Genomic DNA, 18,191 nt, shown 5'->3' with positions numbered 1-18,191 from the left:
CTTATACCCGTTCAGTAGCATTGTATTAATAAATAAAATAAATTCCCTTTCAGATCAAGGTAGACCTGGAGAAGATGAGGATGTCACGTGACCTAATCTGATTAGACACTAAGATCCTTTCAACACTGGGATGCTGTACACAGCAGAGAATACCAGGGAGGTACCACATTTGTGGACCCCTAAGTGGTAAGAACACAAGTTCCCCCTTTGTGGCTCTCAGAAGGCTGAGTTGAAATTCTACATCTAAGTTCCAGCCTCACTGGAGTCTAGTGAGAGTCAGCAACTACAAGCATGGGTTTTCAAATCCCCCCTAATGGAAGATAAATAAGGCAGGGCTTGGACAGAAAGCACCTAATCGCGTTTGTGTTATCTTCTAATCTAAAATGACCTGCCAGTCAATGCATAAGCAACATGTGAGCAAAGCTTTCAGAGCTCATAGGGCTGAAACAAAAAGCACAGACATTTCCTTAATCCCAGAATTCATTATTTTTTTTCCAGAAAGACACCAACAGGATAACTGGACAGAACAAGAAGTAATAATAATATTAGTAGTATAGACAAAACATAAAGTGGTCCTGATGGAAAAAAAAAAAAAACTCATAGAGCCACCAGCAATGCTGCTTGGCTATAAAAGAAAACAAAAAACTTTTGTAATTTAGAATTGGAAACTATCAAAAAGTAGAGCAAATGCATAAGACCAAAATATGATTCATAGTCCTGTAAACACAAATAGAAGTAATAAATGAAGACATTAAAATGTAAAGGAAGGGCAGAGAGGTGGCTGAGTGATGGAGAGCACATGCTGCTCTTTCAGTGGACCCAGGTTCGGTTCTCAGCACCAGTGTGGTGAGTCACAACAATCTGTAAATCTACTTCCTCTGCTGGCCTCTGCACGCACTGTATTCACACGGTGCTCATACATACAAGCAGACTACACACATAAAATAAGAATAAATAATCTGAAAAAAAAAAAAGGCAAAAGAGCTGAGCGTATGGCTTCTACCTGAAATCACACAGGGCTAAGGACGAAGGATTATTGCGAGTTTGATGGCAAGGTGAACCTTATCTGCAGAATCCAAACCTTTCTGGAAACCAAAACCAATCAAACAAATTGGAATGGGAAAATGATGGACAAAAGGTTAGATAAAATTCCTAAAAAATTTTCTTCCTATCAAAAGACGTCATTTGTAAATTCAACAATATTCTTTCTGCTTAGTGTATGTAACCACAAGGCATCCACAATCTTGGGCACCACGTTACACGGAGCAAACTAAGAGAAAAACTCAAGTCACAGCGAAGTGTTGTCAGGCATCCCAACATCTCCACAAAATAAAAGAGAAGAGACAACGATGACGATAGTATAGGGTTACTAAATTTATGTCCAGAAAAAAAAAAAAAAAAAAGGAATATACACATCTCTATAACTCAGCGTAAAACTCTTAGAAAATCATAGTAGGGTCCGGTCCACCAAAATGAAGACACAGGTAGACAAAGGAAAGCCACCGTGAGATGGGAAAGGAACCAACTAAGAGGGAATCGAGGCAGAAGGATGATGAGGCCAGATGAGGTGTGCGCAGACTCGGGGAAGAGTCAACCATGTGAGTGGAAGGTTCCCAAGGAATCTGCTCACCCCACAGGATAATTTCAATTACTTATTATGTAGACCTGTCACCTATATCAAGACATTCCAGCTGCTCTGCTGACGGAGGAGGGTTTGACTAAGACATGTTATGGGCATGCAGGAAATTCTCAAACAATACAGACATTTTAAAGTGTTCCTACATCGGGTACATGAAACAATAAGGCAAATAGTTTTCTGTGAGTGTTATTTGAACGAATGGTAACCAAATCAATATAATAATCGATAAGCTGAGACTGATTAGCATCCGACAAACTATGGATATCAGGCTTGACCCGAAGCTCACATATAAGAACTGATTTTCCTTAAAAATAACCTTCTCCTCTGCATACCATGAAGAGGCTGTTTCGTGACTGACTGCTAAAAAACATGTCCCTGTGCCAACTACCAAATGTGCAAATCCTTGCCACAGTCTGACACTTCAGTTAGCAGAGTTTCAAACTGTGGAAAGGGAAGTATACATCCAATTTATTTTCCCCACCCTGAGCATGTGGTGCTCCAATCTCTTTCTTCTTATTGTTTGAGAATTTCATGCATGCATATGTGTTTTGATCAGATCCCCCCTCATTCCTTTCCCTTCATTTTTTTTAACCCTGTACCCAACACTATTTTTTTCCTCTCACATCCCTGTGCTTTTTGGCTTTTTAAAAAAGTCATCCAAGATGAGCGTAGTGGCATACGCCTTTAATCCCGGTGCTCAGGGAAGCAAGGGCAGGCAGATTGCTGTGAATAAGAGGCCAGCCTGGTCCACAAAGCGAGCCTCATCCAGTCCTTTACAGTCTTCTGATTGTGCATGGATGTACGGCCAGCTGTGAATCTACTGGAGCATGGGTAGCCTCTCAGGGGCTGCATCCCTGATAACCGACTCTCCATTAGCCATCACTAGCTTCTCAGAAGGGGGGGGGGGGGCATCATGAGTCTCCTTTCCACCCAAGCCGGAATTTAGTCTGTCGTGGTTTTGTGCAGTTCATGTGCAGGTAATAACAGCTGCTGTGAGTTCATGTGTTCAACTGCCCTGTTGTATCCCTGTGAGATTGTTTTGCTGTTGCTTTTCTCCACCTCTAGATCCTGTTTTTTTTTCTCTCTCCTATGATGATCCATGAGCCTTAAGAGATTGGGGTCAAATGTGAGATGTCATGTGATATTCTAAACACTTTTTACATTTGTTATTTTCTTAATTAGGCTAAATCAATTCTTATCTTTTACTCAAATTTAATTACCACCACTGTGAATCTCCTGGGATGCAGTGGTTTCATTTAAATTTTAAATGAAATTTTCAAATTTTAGAGGATAGTAGCCCTCTTTCATTTCCAACCTAAGATCCTAACATAGCATTTATTATAAATATCACACATTAAGCTCAGGGACACTAAACATAAACTACATCGTAAGGTATAAAAATCAATATAAATACTTACAAAAACTCTTTTCCACTATAGACACATTACCATCTTGTATGAGTCACACCAAAGCTCTGACGTTAACTCTTGGTCCCCAGGCCTATGTTACCGTCGGATGCTGATGCAAAGTTCAGAAGGTACAGTCTACTCAGAGGAAGTTAGGCTGTTGGCCCCATTATTTTGGGACATTGGAGGCCTACCCCTTTCTTCTTTCATAGTTCCTCCTGGCTGCTGTGGTATAAATGGCTTCCTTTCCGTTAATTCCCTTCATGCTCACCGGCTTCACTGGGGGAACAGCAACAGGAGCAACACAGCTTGGACAGAAAGATCCTCAACTGGGAACAAAGAGAAGCCTTCTTTTTCATAACTACCTTGGGTGTTTCCTGCTGTAATACAAGCATGCTTTTTGTCATTTGCTTGTTTCTTACACATCTATAGGATGGGATTTACCAAAATAGTAATAGACTTGGCTCCTTGACATTTTCTTTGCCGTTAGGTATAAAGCTCCTTTCGCTTCCCTCTGGCAGCTTTCTGTTTATGTCTAGTTTGCTAGCCATGGATGATATTGGGGAACCTTGGTTTAACTACTAATTTCTTCCTTAACATAACAAAATGCTCTATTGCTGAAGTGGTTATTTCTCAGCACAGGGTACTGATTTTAAATTAAGGGTCTAAAAAAATAAAGAATTAAAATAGTAGTAAATACATTGAATTTTATCCTTGGATCACTAATATATTTGCCTAAACATATACTTATGAAAGAATAAATTACACTTCATAACAAATGTCTTTTACCCAAAACTTTGACTCATTTCTATAATCGGTCAGAATGAAGCAAGTCAAAATACTTCTGTTTCTTTTTTTGTGTGAGTTGTTTTATTTTCTTACTTCATAATTTATCAGTTAACCCATCGGTTTGACAGCTAAAACAGGATGGAATCACTTTTCAGGATGTCTTTGGATTTCACAAACAGGCTCTTGCATCTTCCTGTTCTTTAACATTTCAGATCTTCTTACAACCCATGCACTCACCCATTCTCTTTGCGGTCTCATTCAATAGAAACTAAATTCAAAATTATGTGTGATTTCTTCCTTCCTACCAAAGCAATGGTCTGATCACAATGCTTAGCATAGTCAAGGGCCACACAGCACCCGAGAATCTCTTCCTGCCTCTCACCAAAAGTCAAGCTTCCTTGGCATGGTGGTCTTTCATCTCAGCACTTCAGGAAGCGAAGGCTGGTGGATCTCTGTGAGTTCCAGGCTAGCCTAGTATACAATGGTAGTCCAAGACCGCCCAGATTCCACAGAGAATCCCTGTCTCGAAAGAAGTTTCTTTTTTCAAGAGTAAGTTATCTAAAACGACTGGCACACAATGGAAAGGAAAATGAAAATATTGAATTGCATTTTTCCTTAACTTTATTCTTTTTTTACTTTTTCCCTTTCAAAGGAAACGCATGTTAATACATTCAACAGTGGCCACTGGCCCCTCTGCATTTGCATCTCTGGATGGAAATGGCACATCTAACACAGCCACAGCTCCTGCTATAATTAGCACTCAATAATGGGGGCTATTTAGTCTACTCTAGTTAAGTAGGTTCCTCCTTGCTCTGGGCTGTATAGGAAATGCCTCTCTAAAGCCATTTGATTTGGTGAAATTGGAAGTAACATTGGAGTGACAGTCTCTGATATATCATTCTGCAAAGTGTTTGAAGGTAAATGCACAGAACAAGGGATACATTTCCAAAAAAGCCTCCATTTCCGTTGTCCATCATCATAATGCCAGAAGCCTAATCTCTGATTGCTCACTTAATGAGGTGTGCCACAAAAAGTTTGCGCTTAATGAGAAATACTAATTTTCAAGTACCGAACAATTTGTGCCTTATTAAGCAGTAAGAGAATGCCCATATTTCTAATGAAAAGAAATATAAGATAAAAATCAAATTACATATAGTAATCTACAATATAAATTTAAGAGGCAACAATAATTCCCCATTCTGAAATACTACTGACTACGTAAAAAGAGACTTTTTCTATTAAATTATGACTTTCCTATGAATTGATGTGTTTTCCAGCACATAATGCTATATATGAATTCACGTCAACTTTAAGAGCATTCCATTTGAAGAACCGGTAATTCACAGCTGAAAATTATTGGGAAGTATATTCTATAATATGGGTAAGAACTAAGACACTAGTAAAAATATGATGACTCAAATAATGAAAATGAGTCTACAAGCTGAACCTGAAGAAATGTGAATATTACTGTACTCAGAACTCATATTCATATGCTGCCTTTGCTAATTTCCCAGTCATGCTATAATGCAGCTGAATATGAAAATGATGCATCGAACATGAAGGTATTGTTTTCATTTTATCTTATTTTCAAAATACTGTAGTCGAAACAATACTACTTTCAGAATGTAATATGTAAAGTTTAATAGACTTAACAGAATTTAAAATATTTTCATCTGCAAACTCACCTCATACAAAGCTTGTTAAGTTATTAGGTAGAATTTTTTTAAAGCAGAATAGCGCACCTCATTAAGGGGATTAGGCTTCTAGCATTATGGTGATGAAGGGTGAATGTAGATGTGGCTTTTTCAGAAAACTGCTTTTTCTATGTATTTATCTTCAAATAGTGCAAGATGATATTTCAGACTTTTAATGATGAGAGCAGAAGAGCAAGGTCATGTGCACAGCTCTTCATAGATGCTGACATGTGGCCTGTAGTATTTCTGCAAATGGAGGAGAAGTCAAGGTTTCCCCTGACTTGAATACAGTAGGTTGTAATTTCCATTTGAAATACAAGGCTATTTCTACTGACTCTCCACATGTTTTGTTTGATTGTGTGTGTGTGTGTGTGTGTGTGTGTGTGTGTGTGTGTGTGTGTGTGTTGGATATAGAGTTCTCTGTGTATGTAGCCCTGGCTGTCCTAGAACTTGCTTCGTAGACCGCAGAGTCCTCAAAATCAGAAATGCACCTGCCTCTCAAACACTGGGATTAAAGGCATAAATCACTACTGCCTGGCTTTCACAGTATTATTTTTTAAAGTAACTTTTTAAGACAACTCCGGAAACACGCATATGTAATCCCAGCACTCTGGCAAGGAAGACAGAAGGACTGCTGGGATTTCAAGGCAGCCTCATCTGCATAGTGAGTTCAACCCTGGCAGGTCTACATAAAGAGAGAGGTTCCTTTTCAAATCCAGTAAACAGATAAGTGAATCAATTAATTTTTACCTGCAAAGAACACAGTGAATTCTGCATTGGAAGGACAATAGATTATGTGAGAGGGGTATTTGAACAGTTAAGTTACTTTTCCAGTGGCATTCACAGCAGCCTCCTCAGGTAGAAGGTATGATTTTAGAAGCCTTTCATAATTTCCATACAATACCAGAATTTCTCCTCAACTCGGCACATTTTTAAACTGGACAGTGCAGGAGTCTCCACAGAAAAGATGGGACCTGGCTGCATTAGAAGCCAATCACACTTCCTATATTTATTTTCTGAAATTATAAATTGCAAAAGCACAATAGATAGAATTTTCTGGATCAAATGCATATCATTTTTATGTAATGTATTGAGCTTTGAAGAAACAGTTGAGGAATGTCACAGTCGTTTGTACAGCTTACTTAGTATTTTCTTTAACAGGGAACCCAGTGACCTCAGAATATAAATGTCTTCTTATTAAGTGGAAAATGTATTCCAAAACTACTTTGATCAGGGAAGAATATATTTCTGTTAACATTTTATCTTTACTGTCCTAAATTTTTCTGTATATACTCAGCCTTACTAATTAGTACTCAGTACATGAAGATAGTGGGACATTCCAAAATTCTACCACAATGAAGAATTTCATCATTCACTCTTACTGTATCCAGAACTGTGGACCTTGTGTCCAATCCAACAAAACCACTACACATTTAGATTACCTATAAATGCCATAGAGATAAACATGTTATGTCCTTAGGGTCTTGTTTATGGACATTTGGTACCTTGTAATCAAGACACTCCTAAAAGGGAAATCTGCTGTTCTCTTTCACATTTAAATGACCCTGAGGACCTGAGCTATCAGAGCTATAGATTGAAATTATGCACTTTTGAAACATAGATGAATGCATACAGACTTTAAACTCACCACTGTGTTACACGAATATTGTATTCTTATAGACTATTATATTATTGCCTATTTTATAGCTTGCTGATTTATTCATGTTCTACTTTGACTCTTTCCTTCATTCATTTCATCACCATATTCGTATCTTTTTATTTTAAAATAATTATATGCAAGGAGTTGCAAAAACTAACACATACACACAGAGAATAATAATCAGTCACCCATTGTTTTGACAACCTCAGAACTATTAGGAAATCACAAAATAAACATTTAAATTAGATAGTTATCTTTAGAGGACCTCTAAAATATAGAACTCCATTAAAAGCCCACAGGTTTAAATTCTGTATATGTGTTCTAGTCATATTTACTTTTTAGGTTAGTTTATAAAAGTTGCTGAACACATCATCACTGTAGTGAAATAATTTAAATGATACTATAGATTTTACTCTTATCCTAAATTCACTTTTTCTGTGTTAACATTCTGAACACTGTTGTTCTTCATATTGTTTCCTACTTCCACTCTTTTCCTTCATCTTAAGCATGCCTTCTTTGTTGCAAGAATGTTTCGTGCTATGTGTGACATAACAGGCACGAGTGACGATTAGCTGTTCCCACATAGCATGGGCCATGATGGGAGATGAAGTGTGTGTTCCTACAGTTTGTAAAGGAAGAAGTCTTGCCAATCTTTACAGTGAACACTTACATCTGTGTAGCTGTCAGCCAGTCTGGTTACTCAGGGTTAACGACAAAGAGTAAACATTTCTAGAAGAAAGCAGGCCTTTTTCAAGGAACTGAGAAAAAAATCTCGGTGTATCTGGATTTTGGAAAGAATAATAGTATAAAAAGATGAAGAATGGAAGTAGTCTTTGAAAGCCATATAAAATTATGAAGGGCTTTAGGCTTTACCACGGGAGCAACAAAAGCCATTTAAAAGATTTAAACCAAGATGACCAAAGACATAATTTAGAATTATTACTTAGCTATATGGTGGGCGGTGACGGCAAGTAGACCAAGAAGGATTCTCATTTGTGGTCACTTGAGTAAAGTGGGAGTTGTAAGTGGCTTCAAAGTTCTTAAAAGTCAATCCGACTTTTTAAAAATGTGGTTTTGAATGATAAATGAAAACATAAAACTATACATACATTCGATATGTGATGCCTCAACACATGCTGTTGTTGCTTTGTATTTAAATTAGAATGATTATATACATCTTCAAAACTGAAACATTTCTTTTTATAGCAAAAGTATTCAGAATCAAGTCTTCCTGATTTTGCAAACATTACTTTTTTTTTTTTTTTTAACCACTCTTTAGAGTCAACTGAGGGGGTTAAAAAATTCACACTACCTCTATCTACAAGATAACTCACTGATCGGCCTTTTTCATATACAACATGCACAACAGTGGGAAGACACCTGTAGAACTATCAACTGAAGGCATCACTTATAAAAGCTAAGAGGTTAAGTCTATCCCTCAATTTTGTGCATGTACCACACAATGAAATACACTAATACATATGTGGTCCCTTGATGGAGTTTCTATTTTTTTTATTAAATTAATTAATTTATTTACTTTACATCCTGACCATAGCCCCTCCTGTCTTCTCCTCCCAGTCCCACCTTCCACCCCCTCTCTTCCCCCATCCCTCCCCTCATATTCTTCAGAAAAGGGAGACCCCCAACCACTCACTCATGCTTCTTTTCTCCTGTGGCCTGGCAAGGCAGCCCCTCCAGGAAGGAATGATCAAAAAGCAGGCAACAGAGTCCACATCAGAGACAGTCTCCTTACTAGGGGACCCACATGAAGCCCTAGCTGCCCATTGGCTACATCTGTGTAGGGAGTATAAATCTAGACTATGCATGATCCTTGGTTGATGCTTCAGTCGCAACAAGCCCTTCTGTGCCTGGGTTGGTTGGCTCTGTTGGTTTTCTTATGGAGGTCTTGTCACATCCAGGCCCTTCTATCCTTCCTACCACATTCCCACAATATTACCAATGCTTTGACCAAAGTTTGGCTCTGAGTCTCAGCATCTGCTTCTATCCACTGCTGGGTGGGGCCTTTCACAGGACAGCTAGGCCAGGCTCCTGTCTGCAAGCATAGCAAATTATCATTAACACTGTCACTCTCTCCCATGAGGTGGGCCTCCAGTTTGGCCAGGCATTGGCTTGACATTACTCCAGTCTCTGCTCTCCTTATCCCCACACATCTTGCAGGTAAATTTTGGGTTGAAGTTTTTGTGGGTGGGTTGATGTTCCCCTCCCTCCAATAGGAGTCCTGTCTAGTTAGAAGGTGTCCTCTTCAGTCACTATGGCCCCTGCTACTAGGAGTCTCAGCTAGAGTCACCCCCATATCTTCCCAGACCCCTACTCTGTCTTCGATCTCCAGCATGTCACAGAGATGCCCCTGCCCAGAGTTTCTCTTCTCTCTGTAGGCCCTCTGTCCTCCCACCTCTGCTCTCCCCAGGTCTAGTCTCCACCCTCATTTCTCTCTGTGCTCCCTCTCATACCCTGTTCCTTCTCTTCGACCACTACCTCTGTCTATTTGTTTCCACTTCTGAGTGAGGTTTAATTATCCTCCTTTGGGTCTTCCTTGCTACTTACCTTCTTTGAGTCTGTGAATGGAAGTATGTTTATGCTGTGCTATATGGATAAAATCCACTTATAAGTGAGTACATGTACACGTGTGTCTTTCTGGATCTAGGTTACCTCACTCAGGGTGATCCTTTCTAGTTCCATCCATTTGCCTGCACATTTCGTGATCTCCTTGCTTTAGACAGCAGAGTAGTATCCCACTATGTAAATGTACGACAGTTTCCTTACCCATTTTCAGTTGATGGACATCTAGGTTGCTTCAAGATCTTTGCTATGGTGAATAAAACTGCTATGAACTTCATCAGGGAATTTTAATTTTAAGGACTATAAAACTGATAACATTTTCTGGAGATTTGTTTGACATTTTTAAACTATTTTGAGTCCCCCAGAAGTCAAATTTTCTGCAGGAAAACATTCTATCTGTTATACAGATGATACTGATTCCTAGTTGTAAAATCTGAGGCCTTGAATAAACGTGAGATCAATAATGAGGAAAGGGAGGAGGTGGGCAGAAGCTGCATATGGCCTCTGGCTGTTCCATTTGTATCTATAAACTCTGAGGGAAAGAACCCTTCCACTTCTGTTATGCCAGCGAGTTTCCTGTCTTTTTCTTGCTTAGAAACAGACAACACAATCTTTACACTCTCTTTGAACCCATGTTTGTACTTGAGTCTTTGCAAACAAGGAAATGGCTGTTTGGGTTGTATATGCAGCTAAGTGTCAGTAGGACAAGTTGCATGTGTTGAACATAGTGGGAATAAGGATACTTAAAAACAATTTCATCAAATCAGACAAGTTTGGTTGCAGAGACCCAATGCCATTTATTCAGCCCTCTCTGGTTTGTTTCTGTTAAATAATCCCCAAACAATTAGCAACAAAGAGACAATCATGATGGTAAAATTGTACAGGCTTGGGCGTTATGGAAATAATCTTCCTGAACTAATAAGATCAAGTCTTGCTGATGTTTATGGATTATTGGATTAAATATGTCACCGAAAGAAGCCATTTGTCTCATAACTCAGACTTCCTGAAATCCAGTTGCTTCATAGAGGAGGTTCTTCTGGGAAGAGGGTCAGGTCATCATTCCCACACAGAACCTGAGTCAGAGCCCTCTGGGGTCAGTGGTTCACAGTAGGATAGGATAGAACCAAAAGCATAGTATCATTAGGGTCCCCATCCTCTATACAAACAGAAGGGCACAGAACAGAAATATATAACTAGATGTGATGGATGATGTGTCTGTGTTTCTTAAAATACTCTCACACTGAGAACGGGCCTCTCAAAAATAGAATGCATGTGGAAAACAAGACAAGGTGTTCCTCAATTCTTCACAAATGACTGAAAAATTAAGTACTGAACCTGAGAATGTGTCTAAGTTGAGTATTTTAATGAACAATATTCAGTGTCGATGAGAAGCATAGAACACTTCTACACTGTGTATAAGATTTGAGACATGCATAGCAGAAGTAACTCATCACTGTTTACAAATAACTACATCAGGAAAAAGGCTGAAAATTGCTTTGGCTTTTGGATGAAGATGTTCTTAATCACAAAATGACAAGACATTGTTTCCTCACACCCAAGTCTTAAATGTATGAACTTTTATACGTATTGTAGAAATGGTCTGGAGGACTGTGCCAGGCAGTGGGCCTTGGGCCTGCATACAAATGCTAAACTTGGTCTCATTGGCCAAGCTCTCCTCACTGCTCCTTATGCTATTGTACGTTCAAGGGACAAAGACATCTGCTGTTCTTCCTGAGCCACAAAAGCTGAGCCTCCACCCACTCTTACACTTCCTTTTTCGTTACTCTTATACTGCTGCCTTTTTTCCCTTAGTCATTCTCCCTGTATCCTGGTCTGAGGCTTGACCACTTAGAACCACTGTCTCTCGAAGGTCTTGAAAGTTCTTAGATTTTTTTCTGGCTTTATTTCACTATTGAAAATCAGAGGAGAAGAAAGCGAGAACCTACTGGTCATGAGTATTGAAAACGAATTGAAGATGAGAGGGAGAATTCACACCCTCTCCAAACAGTGAAGGTGCTCACCTCTCCGAAAAGACCAAACTACTGTTCAATCTCTTACGCAGAAAGAAGTTAGAAAAACAGTCACACATAGAGTGGGAACATTTTTACTTTAACATCAAATAACTTCTAATGGAATAGTAGCATAAAAGGGGGCAAAACCACACATTACAGTCTCAGGCAACAGTGAAGTTCTTTATGCTGGGGAGAAGAAACTAAAACTAATGATAATGAAACTGTGGAAATACATTTGAAGTAACGAGAACAATGTATAACACGTGTTTCACTGGTGAAATGTGGAATCTATAGAGAAATGTGCTTTTAGATCCTCCGCCGTCCCCCCTCTCCCTCTCCCCCGCAAAACCAGCTACATTGAGTTTATGAAATAAAACAACTAGGAGTTGGTAAAAGAAAAGAAAAATGTTGCCTGAAAAGAAAGTTTATTTCCCAGGGTGGCCTACCTGTGGGTAGCTTTGCTCATGATGAGTTTAATAGTGTATGTTTTCATATTCCATTGAACTCTATGCAGCTTCTATGAAATACACAACAAACGAACAAGCTCCAGGTTTTTATTTAATTCAATATTGCATGAATATTAAATGCAAGCAGGGAATTGTAAATGGCAACATGAGGCTGTGCAGTAGCTAAATTGTGATGAAAACACTGTAGGGAAATTTTGGTCCCGATTTACTACTTAAGAAGAAAATTTGTCTGAGTAACAATCCTAGACTTTTCAAAAACCGCTTTATTTCCTGGTTGTGTACCATGTCCTGCTGTAAAAGAAATGTTCTATTTCTTGGCTTCTGGGATGTTTCACGCTGATGCTGGTCTTAGGGTGGGTCTTTGTTTCACCTCAAAATGACATCAGCACATCCGCACTAGTAGTGCCATCACTGACATAAATGACCAGCGACCAGCACTGTGCTGGACACAACAAATGTTAGAATATATATCAGCATTCTGGCTTTAAGAGGGTCCTCCAAACACAGGCTCTGTCTCCGGCGATTACCCTATTCCTCCTCTGCTACCACATATAAAACTGTTCTCATTCAATGCATCAACCTCCGTCAAAAATAGATTCCTGAAATGACTAATTTTTCAGAAAACAGTCACCTATACTATCTTGTCTTGGTCATAGCTAACTGTTAATGTTTCTTCTCATGTAACCTGTAGGTTGTTTTGTTTTGTTTTGTTTTGTTTTTCTGTAAAGTAAAACCATATAAATTACAAGTGGTGCTGCAGTAACGTCATACTGGCTACACGTGTAGACCTTTACACACGTTGGATATTATATTACGCAGTGAACATATTTTCAGTGCAATGAAAGATTTTGAGGCAAAAATTGGCTTGTGAGTCTTTTCAGTGTCTTCTGAGGATTTTAATAAATATTTGTCTCTGGGCCAATACAGATGCTACTGCACGGCTGAAGAGAGCCCCTGCGAAAACAGAGTATGACTGTCTGCCTCCTCTTGACTTCCCCTTTCTCAATCAACTGCAGGGTTTTTTTTTTTTTCAGTCACCCTTGCTTCTTACTTAGGTTTTTCCACAAATCCATAGTTTTGTTATAAAAAAAATTGATTTCTACACATTTTGACACAAAGGAACATAGTGTGGTAGTATGTCCTTAATTCCAAGAACAGTAGGAGAAAATAGTTTTGATTCTGACCAAACTGATATTTCTGAACAAGCAGCATATGCATTCTTGGTACAGGGATACTAAATAAAACTTTACACATACAGGTGGACACAGACACATGCCACACCCATGTATTCACACAGAGACACATGCACACACACACACACACACACACACACACACATACATACATACAGAGAGAGAGGGAGAGAGAGAGAGTAACGCCCATACAACCATAAACAAGCACAGCATCCCTATTATATGTACAATCACTCTCATAGCTACATACTTAGACATATATGCACACTCAAACACATGCACACCTATACATACAAATACATATGCACATATGCAGGTGCATACACATACATAAACATACACACTTGCACATACATACAATTCCACACTCATTCAACAGTTATCCATGGCCTCATCTAGTATTATTAGAACAACTGAGATCAGTGTATTTCACTAATAATTTGATCTTCCAATATAACTCACTGTCCTGATAAAAATTGATGTCACATAAAAATATATACATCTATAAGACTTTATAAATATACATTTATAAATATATGCTTATAAAAATAAACATACATTTATAAATATACATTTATAAAAATTAAATGATTTTACAAAATCTAAGATTTGCATATTGTTCATATGAGTTGGTCACACATTGTAATGGGGAAGTTTAAAATAAATTAGATTTTATTTGCAGATCAAGTAAATTCAACCTTTTCTTTGGATCATCATCTTGCTGATGGTAACCTTTTTCACTGTACCATTACTGTTTCATTAAATACATAACATAGTATTTTTGTGTCTTTTCATCTGTAAACCCCTTTTCTTTGAAGTTCCTCGGTCTTTGAAACCTGATCAGATTTGGCAAGTTACTCAGATAGGAGCTGGAAATCGAAATGGTTTTACGTGAGTTTAAAGCACAAGACTGGGCATTGAAAAAGAAATCAATCACTCTTTAGAGTGTATCATGATGGGTATCACATAAAAGTTGAAGTTAACACATCAATTCTCTTTCCTTGGAACAGAAAACGAGTTAAAGACGAATTCTCAACTCCTGTTTCCACGGAGAACACGTCCTATGATATTTTAGAATGTAAGACTCTTACATTCATTTAATCAGGAACTACAGATAAATTTGTAAATAGTATAGGTTGAAAACATAATACAAGGCAAATATAAAATAAAATTAAGGATCTGAATGTGTGTGCACGTATGTGTGTGTGTGTGTGTGTGTGTGTGTGTGTGTGTGTCTGTGTCTATGTGTGTGTGTCTGTGAGAGAGAGGGGGGGAGGGGAGTAGAGCAATCTTGTCTGGCATAAGCAAACCCTTAGTTGCATATGTACTAGAAAAAGTAAAACTATGTTTAACCCCAATCTTTGATTTACTGTTCTTAATTATATTTGGGGTGATCTAATTACATTTGATTTATATATGCATGTTTTTAAATTTTTATTTTCATCTCAATCTAAGAAAATGTGCTTTTACAATTACATTAAAATCTAAAGTCTAAAATATCAAGATACTCCAAGATTATAATGCCTCGAATGTGTTTTTTTAAAAAAATAGAATATTTTTAAAATCTTTCAATGTTGGATTATTTAAGATTATTCAAAAATACTGAAGACACTAGCAATTAATACATGTGACCATCCACAAATTCCTCAAGAATCATTTCAGGAAAGATGAAACTCATGCCAATATGCTCAACATCACATGACCCAGTGTCTGGCCTGATTGTGATCCTTCCGCCATGACATTCTATGACTGATAACGCAAAAAGGAATTGTAAATATCAGCTTCTACTTTCCCCAAACTGTGTTACAATGAAAACACACACCAACTTTATACTGACTCCTTAAAAAAATGAAACTAGAAATTGATCTATACTGGCAGCCATGTTTGGAGAGATAACCATGGGCAGGGGTTTGGTGTCCAGTAATCTTCTCAGTCCTCCGCACTAACACTGTGGTAATTCATCGGCTCTGCATAAAATGGTCTCTGGACAATGAGTAAGACAAATTCAATGTTTGCTTAATATCCAGGAAATAAGTGTCTAACTGCATCTCACTGTTCCACCAAGAAGTTATGCCTGGTGTGGAACACACTGTATTTTAGTTGTCTCATGGTCTCAGTCTATGTATGAGCAACAAAGTGAAGGAAATTTCTAACAGTAGGGTTTCCTTACTTCACCGAGTTAGGATACTATGCCCCCGATGGAACCTGAGGATTGAGGGAGGTAAGCTGGATATTGCTGGTCTGAAATGAGAAACTAGCCTCCCAAATGGGACTAAATTTCCTTTAGATAATAAAGTCGATAATTCAATAGCTGGGATACTTTTTAACTTTAATATTTTATTGTTTTTCATTATTTTTGCAATGGGGGAATCTTTATCCTTCTGTTTGCTTTCAAATCATGATTACCCAAAGAGAAGGCATCAATTTTCTCTTCTGCACTTGCCCAGTTTTATAGTTAATATGTATTCTCAGGGTTGTTTCGTATTCCCGGGTGATTCTATTCATGTGCATTAAACAGTGACTGAAGCTGTGAACACAGACAGACATAAACTTACTCACGAAAAAGGTTTACGTCTGATGCACAGATATGCACATACCATGTACTTATAGGTATATGTGTTTATGTGTGTGTGCATGTACTTATATGTATATGTGTTTATGTGTGTGTGCATGTACTTGCATGTGTCTTACCACAGAAGCCACTTATTTAGTTTTTCTTATGAATTTAAATGTGATTAGTATAGATGTTTGATTGTGTGTGTGTGTGTGTGTGTGTGTGTTCAGTTCTGTCAAGCTTTTAAGTTTTACAGGTAGTATCTGATTTAGAATAATTTTCTTATTTTAAATATAATAAACATGTTTTATGGTGTTTTGGGGGCCTGTAAAATGACTCGTGCCTTCTTAAAGAGCATTGGAAGCATTTTTAGATGACCCAGATTTGGTTCCTGAAACCAACATAGTATCTTATAACCACCATTATTCCAGTTCCAGGGTATTCAATGCCCTCTTCTTGCTGCTAAAGGCACTTCAAACATGAAATTTGCTTACATATAAGCAAAACACACGAGGAGGGTGAATTTTCTGCTATTTATTTTACATCTACAACAATGTAAAATAAATGTGAATTAGGGACTGTTGAATACAGGTTGTAATGCGTCAGAATCCCAATGTGAAGTTACACACATGGGTAGGGAGGTCCAGTGTCCTAATTTATCGTAGTTACTTAGAGAAAGAAAGCACTCCTGTTCAAATTGTCACCACTGTGGCTTATGGACAAATGGGAAAATTCAAGCTAAGGATTATGCGGACGAAGGCAAACCTAACACAACCAAACACATGAAGGCGAGTGAAGCAGATTGTGAGCACTCCTCAGCCCATACAAAAAAACATTAATCCAAAATGGCAACATAACCCAGTTTAGATCTATATAGACCAACAAAGAACGAGGTTCACAGCAGAAATATAGGCTTCCAAAAATACACAGCAAACTATGACTCTAAAGATGGGGCAGAACATCTTGACATAAAACAGAAACCAACAAGGGAATCTCATCTTTACCAGGTTGAATCCAAGCATGCTGTGTAGACATGACTCTCCTTGAAATTGTGATCCTCCTGCACACATTTCCCACTTCATACACTGGAATTGCAGGAGCACCCCACTGTGCTTAGGATACATAGTGCTGGGATTGAACCTAGGGATTGTATGTGTTAGGGAAACACTCTGCAGGCCCAGCTCCACGTTAAATCCCATAAATCTCTTTACAAAGATCACCTGAGGCCTTAGAAAGAAAAAAGTACCAAATATATATATATATACACACACACATATATATACACTATTTTATGAATACTGTATTTAAGTATTCACAAAACTACTGATAATTTTAAAAGTTGTGGTATAGGGCTCAGCACAATATCATGGTGTCAGCACTGGTGTGATATACAGACCTGCTAAGAAATCTGGCTTTGTTTGCATGAATTTGCTCAACTTCAAGTGTTTATTGTAATTAGATTCCTAACTGTAGTTTTATGAAACTCCCACCTTTCAAGATTGCGTTATCCATGCACAAGGATCTCACAATCCTACCTCCTGAGACTTAACCACTGACAAACACTAACCTGATTTCCCTCTATTTTTATAACCTTGTTATTTCAGTAATCTTGCAATATGTAACAACACATAGGCAGCATTTGGGAACTGAGTGAAACTGCCTAGCCCATCAAGTTGTGCATTCCAATGTTTCCTACATCTTTGTTATTCACCATCACATTGTATAAATGTAGTACAGTTAGGTTAGCCATTCTGCCACTGAGGGGCATCTGAGATCTTTTCAAGTTTGTAGAATCATCTGGAAATACTTGTATGCAAATTTTAATATAAAATTACACTCTTTTTCTTATTTTTAAAATTTTTTTATTAATTTATTCTTGTTACATCTCAATGGTTATCCCATCCCTTGTATCCTCCCATTCTTCCCTCCCTCCCATTTTCCCCTTATTCCCCTCTCCTATGACTGTTCCTGAGGGGGATTTCCTCCCCCTGTATATGCTCATAGGGTATCAAGTCTCTTCTTAGTAACCTGCTATCCTTCCTCTGAGTGCCACCCGGTCTCCCCCTCCAGGGGTCATGGTCAACTATGAGGCACCAGAGTACATGTGAAAGTCATACCCCTCTCTCCACTCAACCGTAGAGAATGTTCTGTCCATTGGCTAGATCTGGGTAGGGGTTTAAAAGTTACCGCCTATATT

The sequence above is a fragment of the Acomys russatus genome, chromosome 11 (assembly GCF_903995435.1).
Source record: "Acomys russatus chromosome 11, mAcoRus1.1, whole genome shotgun sequence".
In the NCBI taxonomy this organism is placed as follows: domain Eukaryota; kingdom Metazoa; phylum Chordata; class Mammalia; order Rodentia; family Muridae; genus Acomys; species Acomys russatus.
Note: the sequence above shows the minus strand (reverse complement) of the source record.